A 17,147-nucleotide genomic window follows, 5' to 3' on the forward strand; every position below is an offset into this window, starting at 1 on the left:
CGCCCCAGCCCCTTGCCCTGCCGTGGGTTAGGCCGGAGGTGCTGCTCCAGGGCAGGGAAAGAAGATCAGCCTGTCTGGGAACGGCGAATTGTTTGTGGTTAATTTTTAGTAAGATTGACATTAAGGTAGGAAAAGCAAACTCTGGCTCAGGCAGAACATGACATCGAGTTGCATCGAACGTTGCACGTAATGCTGGTGTGGACCGAAGGTAGGTTCCAGCCTTGGAAGCCCCTGCACTTTTCCCGCCTAGGACACAATCAGCTCTTCATGGAGATGACGGCTCTAATGAGCTATTCCCTACAGAACCAATTTAGCCTACTAGCAACTGTCAACGGCTGCTATTTAATTTTAATTGGACAATGCCCTACTGGCTCTGGCTCCAGCTATATGATAAAGAGAGGAACCCAATCCCTCTCTTCTTGTGGGAAAGGGCCCTGGGGAAAAGTGGTTGTATAGTCCCTTCCTGCCTCATAACCTGCTCCGGCTCCTGCTGCAGCTGATGAAACTATGTGATGAAAGAAAGAGAATTGGCTGGAAAAGGAAAGACCAGGCCAATGTGCCATTCCATTAGCATCTTGGGGACACACAATTTATGTAACAAAATATTCTTTATCACAGTATTTATTATCCGTACTTTTAGCCTTGGTTACTTAAGGGAAACACGAAAAAAACTATTCCAGCGGTAGCGTTTGAGGAACTCTTTGGTGCATGGAGGAGTTTGTGGACAAGGTTGGGACAAGGTTGCAGGCAGTGGAATACAAACCAAAGGCTTGGTAACATGTATGAGAGTTTAGATCTATGGGAAATGTGTGTTGGGGTGATAGTCATAGCAAAAATTGCAAGTCATTAATTCTTCTCTTACATTAATCAAAGAAAGTTTCATCTTCAAGTATTTCTTGGCGGGGTTGAGAGGGGGGGCAGGGGAGGAGGAGGAGGAAGCAATGCCATCTAGTGTTAAAAAAATAAAGAACAAACCCACTTTTCTTCACACCTCTGTCCAAACAGGTTACCAAAGGATAACTTTGCAACTTGGAATGTTACCACTGGTTTTCTGTTACAGACGGTACCACTGAGTGCACATGTGCAATATTTGTAGAAACTGATGAGAAGAACATGTTGCAAACAGGCGAAATGGTGTTTAATCAGAGGTTTAAGCATATAAGGAATCCAAAGCAATAGTCTTGCAATGGGGAAGCTGTCAGGATTGATTAACAGAGGATGGAAAGCAGCATTCTTTCATATTGGACTCTTCTGGTTTTATTTTGGGACACAATGCCTTCATTAGTTCTTAGACATGCTTGTTTGGGGTAGTCCTTTGATAAAAAATGTGTCCTGTTCACTGGCATGATTGAATGGAGAGGAGTGATTCTTTGTATGTTTTGTTTAAACTATAGGAGTACCATGGGGAAACCAAGTATGACATGGACTTCAATATCAAACACAGTACAAAGAAAATGAGCAAAGAGCTCAGTTCAGGTGTCAGCTGAAAAGAACCCACAGCAACACATCTGCCAGGGCAGATATCATAAGACTGTGAGCATGTTTGTTTGATTGGAAATTACTAATTTTTAAGTTCAGCAATAGATATTTTCAAAAAGGTACATTTGCCAGTTTAAAATCTTTTCTGAAAATTCAGATCAAATACTGATATTGCAAATATTTTTGCATTTTCTTATCTGTAAGTGGGAAGAAAATACTTAAAACAGATTTGAGCACAGAGAGAATAATAACAAGAAATCAAAGCTTTAGACAGCACCTAAGTTCAGTAAAGAGCCTCAGCTACTGTGGAATTTCACTGCTAGTGAAACCTACTTTACCTATTTCACTGGTTTATATGTTTGCAAACTGTAAAATAAACTACTGTGACAGCTTGAATATTTCTGGTGGGAATAATGTATCATAAAAAATAAGGTCTTTTTAGGACTGCCAGTTAAACCAAGTTAAGAAATAAATCTGAATTTTAAATGCATAGATGCTCCTGAAACATTCAAAGTCGGTATGCTTATTCCAGAACAATACTTTTTTCCTCATTAGTTTATGTGGTCTGTTTTTCTGGGATAGGCTGTTACTGTATGGAACACTCAGAAAAAAACAGGTGTTAAAGAAAATGTAAATATTGTTTGACTGAAAGCAGTAAAGAGTGGTCTCAAACTTGTTTCTTCCCGTGCTAAAGGAAGGGACATAGGAAAGGAAATGAAGCTTAAATATTTACACAGTTGGAGATTTAAAGTATTCATCAGGTTGGAAAGGAAGCATTTAAAATTTCTAAGGTCAGCAGAAATACAGACTTTCTTAGGGATCCCACCCCCCTCAGGTAGCTGAGTGGTTATGGCTGAAAAATGTTTCCTTTTCTGGCAGACTGCAAGGATGCTCTTGACTCTTTTTAATACTCCCACAGGCCCAGGGGGACTCTGAGGCAAGGCAGGCACCACTGCCCAGAGTGGGTGACAGCCCCAGTGCTGCTCCCCGCTGTCCAGCAAGCCACTGCCCTCAAGTGAGCCATTCCTGCAGCTCACAGCCCTGCACATTCATACAACACCAGTTTTGTCAGTCGTGGTGTGGGAGTGAGGGGCTTCTTCCCATTCAGCTGCATCCACTGGAGAAGGAGGTCTGTGAGCTCAGTGCACAGCAGTCACTTCCACTTGTGCAGCTAAGCCTGGCAGACCTGTGACACAGCGCTCTGGGTCTCACACCTCCAAATACCCTCAGTCAGGAGTGGGAGATCCTCTCAGAAGAGGAACAGAGCCTAGAAAACTGAGATGAAAAGGAGAAAGGTAGACAAAAGGACAACAGAGACTTTACTAAATATTGCAAGTCAATATTGATTTAATTTTTAATGAAAGTCCAAGTTGACTGGAAAGTTCATTATGTCTGAATTGTAGCTTTCATCCTTCAGCATTTTAAGCCTCAAGGTAAATTACCAAATGAAAGACCTAATAACTTTCATGTTCTATTTCAAGAAACAGAAGACAAGTCTTGTGGGACTTACTCATCACCTACTGCAGAATGAACACTGCTATTCCCTCGGCTTCCTTCTGCAATCCCTTTGGGCTCTCAGAAGCAAAAAGCAAGCAGTAGTACAAGAGTCACATGGCCAACCATGAAACATCAGACAGCTCTTCCTCAGCTGGAGGCACCAAACTCATCCATTGTATTTTAGCCCACAGATTCAAGCTTGCTATTTGCCTGTGTAGGCTAGGAAAACCCAACCAAGTGTATACACAGAAATAATAACAGTACAACTTGAAGGGATGGAGGAGGACATTTCTTTGTTACACTCATAGCAGCTCTATTGAACTCTGGTTTGTAATTGAGAAAGCAAGCTCCGTGTCCTGGGCACGTAGTCAGCTTATGTATTCTTGACTTACTTTGGCTGTTGAGCTGTAGAAGTTTAGTGTAAGCTTAAAATAGAGGCAATTCTGCAAGAAAAGTATGTTTTCTGACATTTTATTCTTTCTTGGTTAACCAAAAGTATGTGGATGCTCCCAGTCTTGTTGGGCCACCGGACTCTTCTAATCATCATGCATTTCATTTCTGTCTTCAATACAAAACCTTTCTCAAAGAAACCTGCGTAAGGTAGTGTCCTAGTTAGAACAGCTGGGACCAGTTCATCACTGTGTGGGTGTAACCCAAACTGTGTATTCTACACCCTCCATGCCATTTTCCAAAAACTGCTAACAATAGACCATTTACAGCAGTTGCCCGGAGTACACCTGGCTCTGCAGGCAATAAACTGCTTATTAAGAGGCCTGTGAAATTAGGAGGATGCTCCTGTCCTTACATCCAGGACTCACAATCACCCATTGTAGAACTCCCCGCCCTGATGGAGGTACTGGGCATTCCTGCCTGAACCTGAGGGTGTATAATCTTGGGGTCTTGAGACTTCTGGTACCATTCATTGGATCCAGAGAAGGACTAGAACCTCAACCAGACTGCGACAGCACTCTCACCAACAGGTTTTCCCTCTCCTTTTACTCTGGACTCAGGGGGACCACAGGCTAGGCATGGGGCAGGGGCCAGTGAATACCACTCTGTTCATGCCCCAGGGAGCTGGGTTATACATCTGGGTTTTGTGGGTTAAACCAATTGTTTGTCCATATAATTGTATTTATGGTATTATTTTTATTAAATTGTAACTCTGATTTATAATCTCTTTGGAGTTGGGTTCATTTCTCCTGCCGGTTTACCTTTAAACCAGCACAGGTAGGCAGAAAATGGGAATAGATATGACTCCTGAGAAAGTTAAATGGTACCAGAATTTTGCCTATTTCTGTACCTCATGACTGCATACTTTTTGTACATTACAGAAATATTACCAAATGATAAAATTAGTTACCATTAAAAAAATCATAGCTGTTTTGCTAGGTTTCCTTAAATTACTATGATACTATATTAGGCCACAGATCACCTTTGCCTTACTATGCAGCTAAACTTTCAATCCTCACTTTTCTTCCAGCTTACCAATACCAGGAACTGGTATTTTTATGTAGTGGAATCCATACCTAGCATGGCCCAAAAGACTCCCTCCTTGTCCAGAAATGGAATCTCATGGATATTCTTTTAAAACTAATAGTGGAACTTCTCTGATGATGACAGGCTTCTCTCTGACACAGGTTACTTACAGGATCCTATTTCCCTGGACATTAATTGTTTGAAACTTTTGTCAACCCTAAGTTCTCCTTGTCTGACATATCCCTGGGTCAGGCACCTTCCTGAAGCCTGGAGCTGAGCTCCTTTTTCTATTATGTTCTGTAGTATTTTTGCTGATTTTCTTCACCACGTTATCATCACCATTAAACAAAGGCAGCAGTGTAACTCCAACACCTTCATCCCTATTATTCAAAGAACTTAGCAGATGTATCCACACTTTCATAGTAAACGAGTTTAGTATTTTCTTGAGCTCTGTCTTAAACATTAGTGGTCTGTTGCACCACTCCCAGTGATTTTTCTGACCCTGCTCTCTTTCCTCCATCCTAACATTAAGCTGAAACTTATTCTTCAAGTCTGTCCAGCTTGTGGTTTAGACCTTGGGTTGTTCTGCTAGCTGGCCTCTGAGCTTTTCCGAGCTGCAGAGCTCTGCATATCTACACAAGTGCTAGTGTCAGCACACTGTGTTCTACCAGCTTAAAATCTCTCAAACTCTTTCTCGTTTTTTCTATCTATGCATAGTTGTCTTTGGATAAAAGCCATGCTAGCAGTGGTGCAATGGGACAATCAAAGCTAACTGCAGCAGGAATGACACCATGGAGGAAATGGTAGTTGTGATGGCCTAAGGATATGATTCAACAACACACCAATCAGGTGTAACAGCTCTTTGCCTCTAAAAGAGGAGCTCTCCCACCCCTGCTTCCTTCCTTCCATTCCTGCTCACAAATGCATGGTCTGTAGCTTGTTCTGCAAGCATCTGAAATCATCAGTGTAGAACTGCCACAGCTCTGCTGCATGAAAAGAGGCAGCTGATGTGCTGTAAAAAAATGGCAGGAAAATGTACTCTCTGCACTTCAAGGCACAGCAGTATGTTGGATCATTCCCAGGGAAGCAGAACAGGGTGGGGAAATCTAGGCTCTGAATATAAAAACATGAAAGAGCTTATAGAGCCTGTGAAATACAACGATAGCATAACAGCCCTCTAAGAGCTCAAAGTTATCATCAGAGGTTTTTGGTCCTTGTGTTTAATTGAGTAAAGTGCAAAAAGAAGACTGCCAATCATTATGGAGGTCTTGGACTCAGAGATGGAGTCCAACATGCCTTTAGGACTCCAGTTCCTGGAAAATGGAAACAACCCCAAGCTGCATCTCCCCAAAAAGAAACCAAGTTGCTGAAATATTATATCAATGGATCAATAATAATATTCCTGGAGTTGCCATACTAATTTTCTTCACTTGGTGGAAGCATTTCTGTGTCTTTTAACAAAGTACATTCTGCAATTCCACTTCCTCCGTGGCAGAAAAACTTCTGATATATTCGATTTTTTAATTGATAAAGTGTTTAGGTTTCTGCTTCACAAGGACTTCAGCCAGCAAAATATCATGGAATCATAGAATGGTTTGGTCAAAAAGGGACATTTAAAGACCATCTAGTCCACCCCTATTGCTGTGAACATAAACACTTTCCACTAGACCAGGTTGCTCAAAGCCCCATGCACTCCAACCTTCACCATCTCCAGGGATGGGGCATCCACAGCTTCTCTGGGCAACCTGTTCATTATTACCAAGTATCCATACAGGTATGCATACAGCAAGTTATTGTAGGACAGGAGTATGGGTGCCATTATTTGTGCAAGAAAACTTTCTTCTGGAAAAGCAAAGGCTGCAGGAATTACTGGCTGAAAATCAGACTAAACATATGGAGATTTCATAAATACTGACCCAAGTCTTTTGTTGCTGTCCCTAGCTTTAATGACAACCGATCATGTTAAAATCTTGTGTAAATTATTTACAAAATTTTTATTTATCCAAGACACATTTATGTCTTCTCTGATTGTGTTATACGTGGTCTCCTTTGAAGCAATTGCACAGTTTACATTTTGATTAATTAACTAAATATCATAACAAAAACCCTAAAACAGTCTGAAAAATAATTTCATCAAACAAGACTTGAAATTGTATTCTTTTAACAAGGCTGATTATCTTCTCAAATGAATGCCTTGGGACTCAGAGCAAACAATACATCAAACAGACAGAAGCCTCTTAATTGCATGCCAAACACACAGACTATGCTGGTCACTAAAGCAGAATTGAATTTCTCCTTAGGTATTATCTTCCCACCACCAGTCACTACAGCTACAGCAAAGTTCTTGTTTAAACTATATATATATATATATATAACATTTTTTTAAAAAGATGCCACTGTTTTACGTTTCAGTTGATGAATACAGATGGTATGCCAGTCAGTCACAAATGAGTTTTGACACATTGCAGCAGCTCCTGCCTCATAAATAAAACACGGGGTTTGGTCACTGAAAAAACGCAGGGCATGATAAACCATCTATCAACCAGCGCAGATTTCCCCGTTCTCTTCCTTGTCCGTGAGCATGGCTTGTCACTGGAATCTCTACCACGGCTGAACCAGTCACTAGAGAAATTATAGTGGGTGTGTGTGCAGCAATCTGCAACATATCCCACCACTGCCTAAACTCACCCCTCCATTTTCAGATTAAAAAAAATGACAAAATATTTTCTAAATATATATAGTATACTATCCATGTTTTGGATATTTATAGGATACCAGAAAAAAAATGCTTTTGGCTTTAAGCTGACTTTTAAAAATATTCATCTGGGGAGAATTTGCAACTGTGGTAGATCATTAAAGGTCTCTGGCTACCTTGTTTATTTTCCTCTGCATAATTTCGTCTACCTTGGTTGTGATGAGATCCAGTGTGTTGATGCTGCAAAACTCAGTGGTTTTGTTTATATACACAGTCAGTCTCAAAAACTGGCATATTGCTAATAAAAAAAGTATGGGAAAATATTTTCAAATTCCAAAATAATGATTTGAAAGGCTGACAGTATTATGGCTATCTAGAAATTACATTGAGTAGTAAAGTCTACACTACATAGAGTAACAGCTGAGGATCTATACAGCTCCAAATTAGGAAGCTGAAAGCAATACCTGTGACAACTGGCATCTTTGTATTTTCTATGACCTGTGCAATGACAATGTCACTTTTTACAGGTGGTGCAAATTATCTGAATTACTGTTGTTGCAGAATCATTACTACTAAAATGTCTAACTTACATAAACAAAAACTTATATTAAATATAAAATGAGACTGATATTAGAGAAAGTAAATGAAATTAGGATTTTTAGCACATACTGCTCTCTGAATATTCCCAGAAGTTTGTGGGTACCAAATATGTGATTAGACAATCACTGTAATAAATGCAGCTGTGTTTATTTCACTGCATGAATCAGACAAACTGTACAAGCTAAGCATCGGTGTCTTGTTCATAAATCAGTAAAAAAAATGTAGCACTGTATGCAAGATGTAGCACTGTATGCACTCAGACCTTTTTTCTGTTCCAAGTGTTTTCAGACTTGGCAGAGTACACGTTCCTTAGAGGACTATGAACATGCCCAATTTTAAGCATTTCTAGCAAAATCATTTTTCAGTTAGTTCAAGAAAAAACATATTAATTCCTTGTTTAATAGCAGAGGAATCAACTTTTAAATACAGTGAAATCCAGCTAAAAAGGTTCTGTTTAGTTTTGCTTAAAAATGGGGTGAAAGAAAGTGTAAAGAATTTCAGCCTATTTCCTTTCAGGAATAGCTTCTTTGGAAGAAAAAAAAAGTTGACTGTATTTGAGCCTCCTTCCTGGAGTCTCCATTTTTGTCTCCTCCCAAAAGTTTGCAAATTTAGTCCCTGGTTGTACATAGACAGAAAAAAGAAATAAAACCCAAACAAACCCAAAAACCAGTGTCACAATGACGCCGCTTTGGCTCTTCGCTGTGTCAATTTTTCTGTGCTTTGCATTTAATGATGGTTACAACTGCAGTTTTGACTACTAACACAGTCGTTGTGATCCACAACCAAAACATGTAATGCATATAGTCAGTTGTTTTCCACTGAAGTCTATAACTTTTTACAATGGTTTTCATACAGTTGGGTTTTTTTTAATATACCTTTAAAAGGAAGTCTTATTTAAACCCATGATTCTATTATAATTAATTTAAAGAAAGCTTAAAATAGAATCCTTCTCATTAATATCTACTATACTATAATTAACTATTAGTCCATATACAATTGCCTTCAGTGAAACAATGCTGCTTGCATGCCCACTGTATTCCATCATGTATTTAAGCCTTAATTTTCTCTGGAGGCCGTCTTTATTCCACAGCAATACAGTGCCCACCGTCACAGGTATCCTTTTTGGAGATGAGACCTCTTGCTGCTGTTTCTCTTTCATATTTCCAATGCAAAGAAAAATGCTTCAGGTATTTATTTTTGCCTTTGCTAATTAGAGCTATCGGAGTAAAATGATATTAAAAAGAAAACTTAAGAATACCATTTAGTGTCTGTATTGCTTGGAAACAGTTTTCTCTACAGATTGTGTACACTTATTCTCTTTAGGGAACGGATTTTTGTTTGGTTTTAGTTTTGCATTTGTATATATCTAACAAAACAGAGTATGAAATTACAAACATGCTTTCCAATGTCTGTTTGAGAGAACAGACATTTAGTCAGTGGAACTTCTCAGCAATATGTCTTCTAGCCTGGAAAAAAACAGTCACTCGATGCTCTTAAAACATCGAAGCAGTTGTATTTGTACTCAGCCACCAAGCTACAGAGGGGGAAGGGAATTCAATTTCCCAAGCAACACAAAGAAATTACTTGAGGCCAACTACAAATCTGACCAGGAAAAATTGCAGACTGCAAATAACTCACAGACCTACTTTATTGCTATGATAACAATCTAAGTTATATTTCTAGAATATAACTTTATTTCTATAACTGTAAATACAAGAGATATATTTCATGCTCTTCGCACATTCAATAAAGGGAGCCTAGCTGCTTGCCTTCACAGTTCTTTGCAGGCATGATCTTCATAGATTGCCTCACTTAGAAAAATTACTAGATCTTCTTGAGTTGAATTAAAGTTTCCAAATGAGACCTGTAATTTTGCATATGGAGTTTCCCATTACAAAACCAAAAAAAAAAGCATATTTGAGGTAGTTTTATATTGTGTGGCTCAACAAGAAAATTGTAAGTTCGCCTGCTTTTCTTTGAAGCCAAATTATCCATCAAAAAAGTTCACCTACAAATTCTTTCCTGTAAGCTATGAGTTCATCCTTGCCCATGATGCCAGCAGAACCTTTGACAAAAATTATGGTGGATCATGTAGTACAGGCTATCTAATTGCTTCCTTTTTCTTTTTCCTCTTCTGTCTTGTATTCATTTGTTGTATGGTCTGTGTGGTAGGAATTGCATTTATTTGCTCCCTGAATTTGTACAGAGTTTCACACCATTGAGATTCTTGGCCATGACTTTCAGAGGTGTGTGCTGTACACACTACAGGTGAAGCTGAAATTGCTTTGAAAAGTTAAACTTTATTTACTGGACCTTCCCTAGCATGCCTGTGTTACTCTGTACTAGTAATACTGTTCAGTGGCACTTCATAGAGAGAATGTGTCAGTAGTTCCTCCTACTGACATTAAGTGTAAACACTGGCAAAGAAAATAAAACCATTTTTGTAGGCCCTTAGCCAAATTATTAAAACAACTGAGCAAGTATTTTATTTCAATTGTGATCTTAAGACTGTTTGGTTTTTTGTTTTGGTTTGTTTTTTTCCTGCAAGGTCTTTCTCCTCTTGTGATAAATTACTGAACAGTTTAAAAAACAAGCTACAGAAAACAAAAGATGCTCCTTGGTTCTTTGTGCTATGAGCTGCATGTTCTATCTTGTACTAAATTAATCATAAACTGTTCAATATTTAAAAGGGGAAAAGAGCAGGTGCCTGCCAGGAACAGGTGTTAAAAATTTTAGGTTAAATAAAATCCAACAATCCTTTCCACACATTATTTCCATAATATACATCAGAAAACATACTCTGCACTAATACATCCCCAGCTGTGCATGTGTCATATGTCTTCTGATCTGGTCTTGGGTTTAGAATTTATTTTCCATTTTGGTTCACAGGGATTCAGTTTTGCTGACTTTCATGGAATTCTCTAAACCATGCTGCCGATCTTAGAGTGATTGTAAACATCATTATATTTACAGTGAGTAGCCCAATGAGTACCTGCAAAAATAATTCAACAAGCTGCCCAAGGATGAAGAAGACACCTAACATTTATTTTGATTTATTTTAAAACCTTATATGAAATTCATCATTGTCTACTATTGAACATGAACACAGGAGTAGTATCATATTATCCCAGTCTTTTCTCAAGTCTATTAATGGGTTGAGTCCTGTGAGAAAGGTTATTATGATAAAAATAGTGAAACGGTTTGATAGATGGAATCATTTGATTATAATATATTTTAACATGTAAAAAAGCACTGTCCAAACAAGACAATCATGCAAGATGGAAATTAGTTATCATCCTTCAGAAAACCCTACTCTTTTTACAACATACCAGCATCTAAAGCCATGGAAACACTTTTGAAATAATTCTAAAGGAGAACACATTATACACTAGGGAACCACCAGGGCATTTATCAATAATCTTAGTTTTAAATCCATGACAGAGTCTGAAAAATTGTATTAGGTTTGGAACTGTACCTGAAATACTGGTTGTGCTGGCAGAACCAATGACAGACTTTTTCCATCTGGAGCACTGGGATTGTTAAAACAATTAATGTGCACCTCTAAAGTGCTTTTTCGTTGGAGAACTTGAATGCATATTACAAATATTTAAATATTTAAAGGAGGGCAAATGCAACTGTACAGTAGCTTCTATATCTATTGAACACATATAGCATATTAGAATGTTTTTACATAACTAAAAATTGTGTAAGGAAAACCTCCTTCACTAAGATTGCAATGCAGTGCTGGAACAAGTAATCTGCATCAGTGATGGAGTCTCCATTTTTGAAGTTTTCAAGGCCTGGCCAGACAAAGCCACAGCTGGCCTGACAGGAGGCTGTGATACAGGATATTTGTGCAGTTTTTGTCTCGCAAGTTTTTCAAGATAGGCTGGATAAAGCCCTGGGAACCTGGACTATGCATGTGGTTGACCTCCTTTGACTTGGAGACCTCATGATTTCTCTTACAAGATGAATTACCCTATGATGCTTGACCTTGAGAGGTGCTTTTCAAGCACTGTTACTTCCATGACACTGTAAATATGAAATCCAGAGTAACTAGTGGACACATTAGTAACATTCTTTAAATAATTTTCCATGCATATAAAGAAATCAGGTTTGTTTGTTTTTTTTCTGGAGACAAGACCACAGCATACATCCCAGGATTCCATCCAGGAGCTGAAGACACAGCTGGAGACCCTTAGCTTAGGCAGGAATTGAAGGCCCTGGGCTGAGCTGAAGTGGGGCTCCTGGGCCCATGGGCAGTGGGGGGTCCCAGGTGGAGTTGGACAGGGCCATTGAGACCCTAGAGGCCTAGTTCTTGGTGTGCCTGCCACTTTCCAAGTGATTCAGCAAGTCTCTTCTGTTTCTCCCTCCTTCTTCACGTTGTTACTATATTCTGGGTGTCTGAATCACCATACTGCTGGCCCAAGGAGGTGATTTATCCAACACCCACATTCTGGCAAAAGATTGGTTTAGTTTTTAAGCAGGTCATGTATTTAATGTCTTAGTAGCTAATCAAGTATTGATTTTTTGCAGTAAGAACACTTTATAAGCACATAATACTGGTGGAGGTTTTACACTGCTTGCTCTCGTGTAACAGCACTGACTTCAATGGACTATTCATGCTAGAGATGTGGAAACTGATCAGCAATAATACAGGAGTCTAAATATTTATATATGCTTATATTACCTCACTTAGCCAGTGGTAGAGGGGGGAGAGAGAGAGAGAGAGAGAGAATGTAACATGTTGACATGTTTTCAGTGACATTTCTTGAGATATACCTGTCAACACTCCGTAAAGCAGAATACACATGTGCCTAACCCATGTAATTCTACATCCATATTAATCCAGTGTTAATTAATTATATGTATAATTTCTACTCTGCTGCATTGTTCTGCACATTTAGGTGGCTGATAGATACATCACACCTTGTTATGCTGCTCCTTGCAAACCAGCAGTAAGTACTTTACTTCCTGTGAACAGGTATGTCCCAGACTGTGCTCTTTTCTGGAAGGTGATGCTGCAGCCAATGTCATACTTCCATGAGTACAAGGTGCCACCCTGTGAAATATATCCAAGATTAATTATAGAAGCTAAAGAACCCAATGCTTTCATCACTGCCTTGGAAGCCTTTATAACCAACTTGCCATCTCATGTCAACTGAATAGCGTTTTCAGAAAGAAGAATCTGATTTTATTTTGCATGCATATCTCAGTGCAAGGTACAGACTTCACTTCTTCGAAGTTCTTCTTCAAAGCACTTTCAAGGGCAGGCCTCTAGTTTGTGAGGAGATATACATGTAAATAAAATCAGATTCAATTAACTTTTTAATTTGCTGCTTTAACAATAACATTGTTGCTGTTACAACACTGTTACCCTTGGAGCACCTCAGTCAACAAGTATATACAAATGCTACTGTAATGCTTGGTAGAGTTGTCAGAGAAAAAGCCTTATAAAGGAAGAAGAAAGCCTTTTCCAGACTGTGAATCATTACCACAATACAAAATTATACAAAAGCTCAGATAAATGGAGATAATCCAAACCACACTTTTTTCTCCCTCCTGGTGAATGTATGATATCCTTATTTGATTCAAGGCAACAGTGTTATCTGCAATAGGATTTGTAATATCAAATAAAGACCATGTGACCTGTGATTATTTAATACTTATTATTATCTTTTATAAGAAATTAATTATTCACTATAAAATTACTTTCACTACTAAAACATAAAGTCTGATGCTTTCCCAATTATCTGCCCTTGTAGGCTCTGCTAAATCAGATATACAAGTAGCAGAGACACCTTAATAATAATTCTAATGTGATATAGTCTACAGTGATAAGAAATGCACTTGGAGCAAAGCATTACCTGCATGCTAAAATTAATTCCATGTCTTTTCTGGGGTACTTGATCCCTCCTACTGAGAGACTAGACTGAAGCAGGCTTAACTGTGGAATCCAACTGCTTTCTGAATATAAAAGTAATTTTATTTTAAAATTGCTTAGCAATGGAAAGATTTCCCCTTAATTTAAAAGCAGACCATCAGATGTATTTCAAACACTTTGCTAGAAACAAAGGACACCCAGTCACCTTCCATCCAAACTGTCAAACCTCTTTGCTTTATTCTGCATGCACAGAACACCTTTAATCACAGGGGGAAAAACAAACCCCACTTCTATATATCAATGGCAAGGTGGGTACATTTGCTTGCTCATATAGCATGTGAGAAATGGAGCTGAATGAACACAAACATTTCCAAAGTTACTCTGCAGAAACACTATTTATCTCATACAAATCTCCCAAATATCTACATGATTCTGTCTGTAAGTCTTGCTTTTTCCTCTTTTTGCAGTCTTCCATATATATATGTATACATATATATGTATGTGTGTAAATGAGGATTCTCCTTGGGCAGGCCTGTGGCTGGGAATTTGTGTCTGGCTTACAGCCTGTGTGAATTTTGCTAGCTCTTGTTTCCCTGTAATGCATGCCAAACCAGAAATCAGAAGCTATTTGTATTAAAGAATCAACTGTTTTGGCTTTTCTACCTGTCCCTTAAGTCTTGTATCACCACCTTATTGTTTAATGCATCTCCAGTGTTATAGATTAGAGATTAATTTCTTTCTTCTCAGTTACTTACATGCAGACACCCTTAGGGTGTTTATTCCCACAGGTATCTGTCAGTATACCACTGGTCTATCACAGATATCTTTCAACAACACTGATCTTAATGCACTGGAACTGATCCAGCTCCTCAGACCAAAACTGTGTCCTGTTGCATAGAATTACTTTCACTGCAGAGTGACCTTCAGTGAACATGCAGTCCCTGTCCTTCACCCGAGAGTCATTTCAAATGCATCTCCCTTTGACAGCTCCCATTCTTGGACTCAAAGTGGCCATTGAGTCTCACAGCTGCAACATGCTATGCAAGTCTTGATGAGGCACTGCCATCTAATAGCCCCTTAGGTCTAATTCAAGATCCATAAGAAGGTTCAGGATCAGGGTACAACTGGAGAATCATTCTCTTGGTATCATCTAAGGTCTGGACAGAGAGAGGCATGCTTCCTAGCTGCACATCTGTTAAGCCATGAGATAGCTTCATATTGAGACATATGCTTGCAAACACCAGTAAAGTTTTGGTTGATGTTTTCACTGTGGGTAATGCAGATTATGCCCCCTTTGCAGCCGGTGTGTGAATAATGTCTAAGAGTCTTCATCAGAAAACATACAGTTATGAACAATACACTTCTCAAGTGAAAACTAAGATCTTGTTATAGGTGGAAGAAATTCAAGTAGACAAGTTGTAGAGATACTTGATAAATTCATCTCTCTAGGCAGCAAACTACTGTCACACGGGGAAAACAAGCTTAGGCTACCAGCCATAGCTAGGAAACATATGCCGACCATTCAAGTCCACAAAGCCATCAGTGACAACAACCACTGAGGAGACAAGTGATGACCAGAAATGCAATAGAGACGGCACCAGGAAATGGACTTGGTGGGGCTGAACTCGTTAATCACTAAGGCTAGGTAGGCACGCCCTGCCAATAATATTGCCTGCCTTGAAAATTAAGTTCCTGCAAGCCAACGACTCAGGACTGGAATCCAGGTCGGAAATGACACAGAGAGCTGCATCCAACTACACGTGGCAGCAGGGCTCCCCGTTTAACTAAGATCGATAGCCGTCCTGGGCACATCTGTCGCGGGGATGAAGGCAGGTCCATCAGACCTGTGCCTTACCTCGGGGTGCTTCCGCAAGGAGAGCTCGGGAGCTGGGAAAGGAGCGGCCGCGGCGAGCTCCGGAGCGCGGGGTGCGCTGCCCCCTGCGGGCAGGGACCGGCACTGCCGGGGGGCCCGTCCCCCCTCGCACCCCCGCCGGGGGCACTGCGGGGACACCGGCACGGCCCCCAGTGCCGCGGGGGGACGGTCCCTCTGCCGACCGCTCCCAGCTTTTACCTCCCGGAGCTACGGAGTCACGGAATCAATTAGGCTGGGAAAGACCTCTTGAGATCATCGAGTCCAACCTGTGACTCAACACACCGCCTTGTCAACTAGACCATGGCACTGAGGGCCACATCCAGGGTCGGTGACTCCATCACCTCCCTGGGCAGCCCGTTCCAATATCTAATCATGCTTTCAGTGAAGAAATTCTTCCTAATGACCAACCTAAACCTCCCGTGGTGCAGCTAAAGACCATGTCCTCTCGTCATCTTGAACTTGCTGTTCCACCAGTGGCATTTCTAGCCCATCATATCATGGCTAGGCTTCGCTAACGAAGATTTGGGAAAGGCTCTGTCCACATTTGTTACAAGCACGCTGGTGGCTAATAAGGCCAATACGAGTTAGACATGTCCGATTGCAAAAGGCACAGCAGAAATACTCCTTAGGTGGTATATTCTGCAGGACACGATTCTTTCTGCGTTGTCTTTTCTCCTCGAGAGTGATCCTGTGTGCGTTCTCAAAGGCATCAGCAGCGTTATAGATGGTGTGTCTCCAGGCCTCCCAATTGGAGGCCAGAGTAGACCAGTTATGTAGATCAATATGGCCAAGGCTGAGATGTTGTTTCAGGGAGTCCTTGTATCTTTTCTTCGGGGCTCCTCTCTTGCGGCAGCCAGTGGCAAGTTCTAGCCCATGTAGCTCCATTTAAGGACTGAGCTCTTCCAGCATGTCCTCTCAGAGAGAATTCCTATTGCTAACCCCATCTGAAGATTCAGACACCTCACAGTGTCTGAGGATAATTTGCTGGAGGGCTCTGTTGCTGCCTGTATAAGCACAGTTCAACTGGCTTTAAACTTGTGCTAAGAAACACCGGTAAGGAAGGCTACGAATGAGTCAACTCCCCGATTAGGGCTCTGTAAAGTCAAACGCACGAAGTTCCACCTAAACATGGGGAAGAACTTCCTTACGTTGAGGGTGGCAGAGCACTGGAACAAGCTGCCCAGGGAGGTCACGAAATTCTCCCTCTCTGGAGACATTCAAACCCCACCTGGACGTGTTCCTGTGTCACCTGCTCTAGGCGACCCTGCCTTGGCAGGGGAGTTGGACTGGATGATCTCCAGAGGTACCTTCCAACACCAGCAATTCTGTCATTCTGTGATTTTCCGTACAGTGTAAGACACTCGTTTGAGGCGCTCAGTGCTCAGGGTAATTAATGGTCTTGAAAAGCAAAAGCAGCTGACACCTTTTCAGTACCGAGCGGGTCGTGGCCGGTAACTACAGGCAGGAGATCGCGCAAGCAAAGGCAGGAGAGCACGGTGTCAGCTGGTAAAAGGACCAGAAGGCGGCAGTGCGGGGGTTTTCCCCTTGTGTTTTAAATCGGACATTTCGGGAGACACCCTGGGCTGTGAGGGCGGTGAGGCGCCGCGGGGAGTTCTGGGAGCTGTAGTTCCCGTGCCCCGCCC

General features: G+C 40.7%; 1 long non-coding RNA gene across 1 annotated transcript; it reads right to left on the reverse strand.

The window, feature by feature from the left end:
• Positions 1 to 6,373: 6,373 nt before the first annotated feature.
• On the reverse strand, positions 6,374 to 15,485 carry LOC113960584. The gene is made up of 3 exons (XR_003532060.1): positions 14,387 to 15,485; positions 12,677 to 12,809; positions 6,374 to 9,611 (listed from the first exon to the last, which is right to left on the reverse strand). It is a non-coding gene; the product is annotated as an uncharacterized LOC113960584 (long non-coding RNA).
• Positions 15,486 to 17,147: the final 1,662 nt, after the last annotated feature.

Source organism: Corapipo altera, unplaced genomic scaffold, assembly GCF_003945725.1.
Source record: "Corapipo altera isolate COAL_440 unplaced genomic scaffold, ASM394572v1 2b, whole genome shotgun sequence".
Classification (NCBI taxonomy): Eukaryota; Metazoa; Chordata; class Aves; order Passeriformes; family Pipridae; genus Corapipo; species Corapipo altera.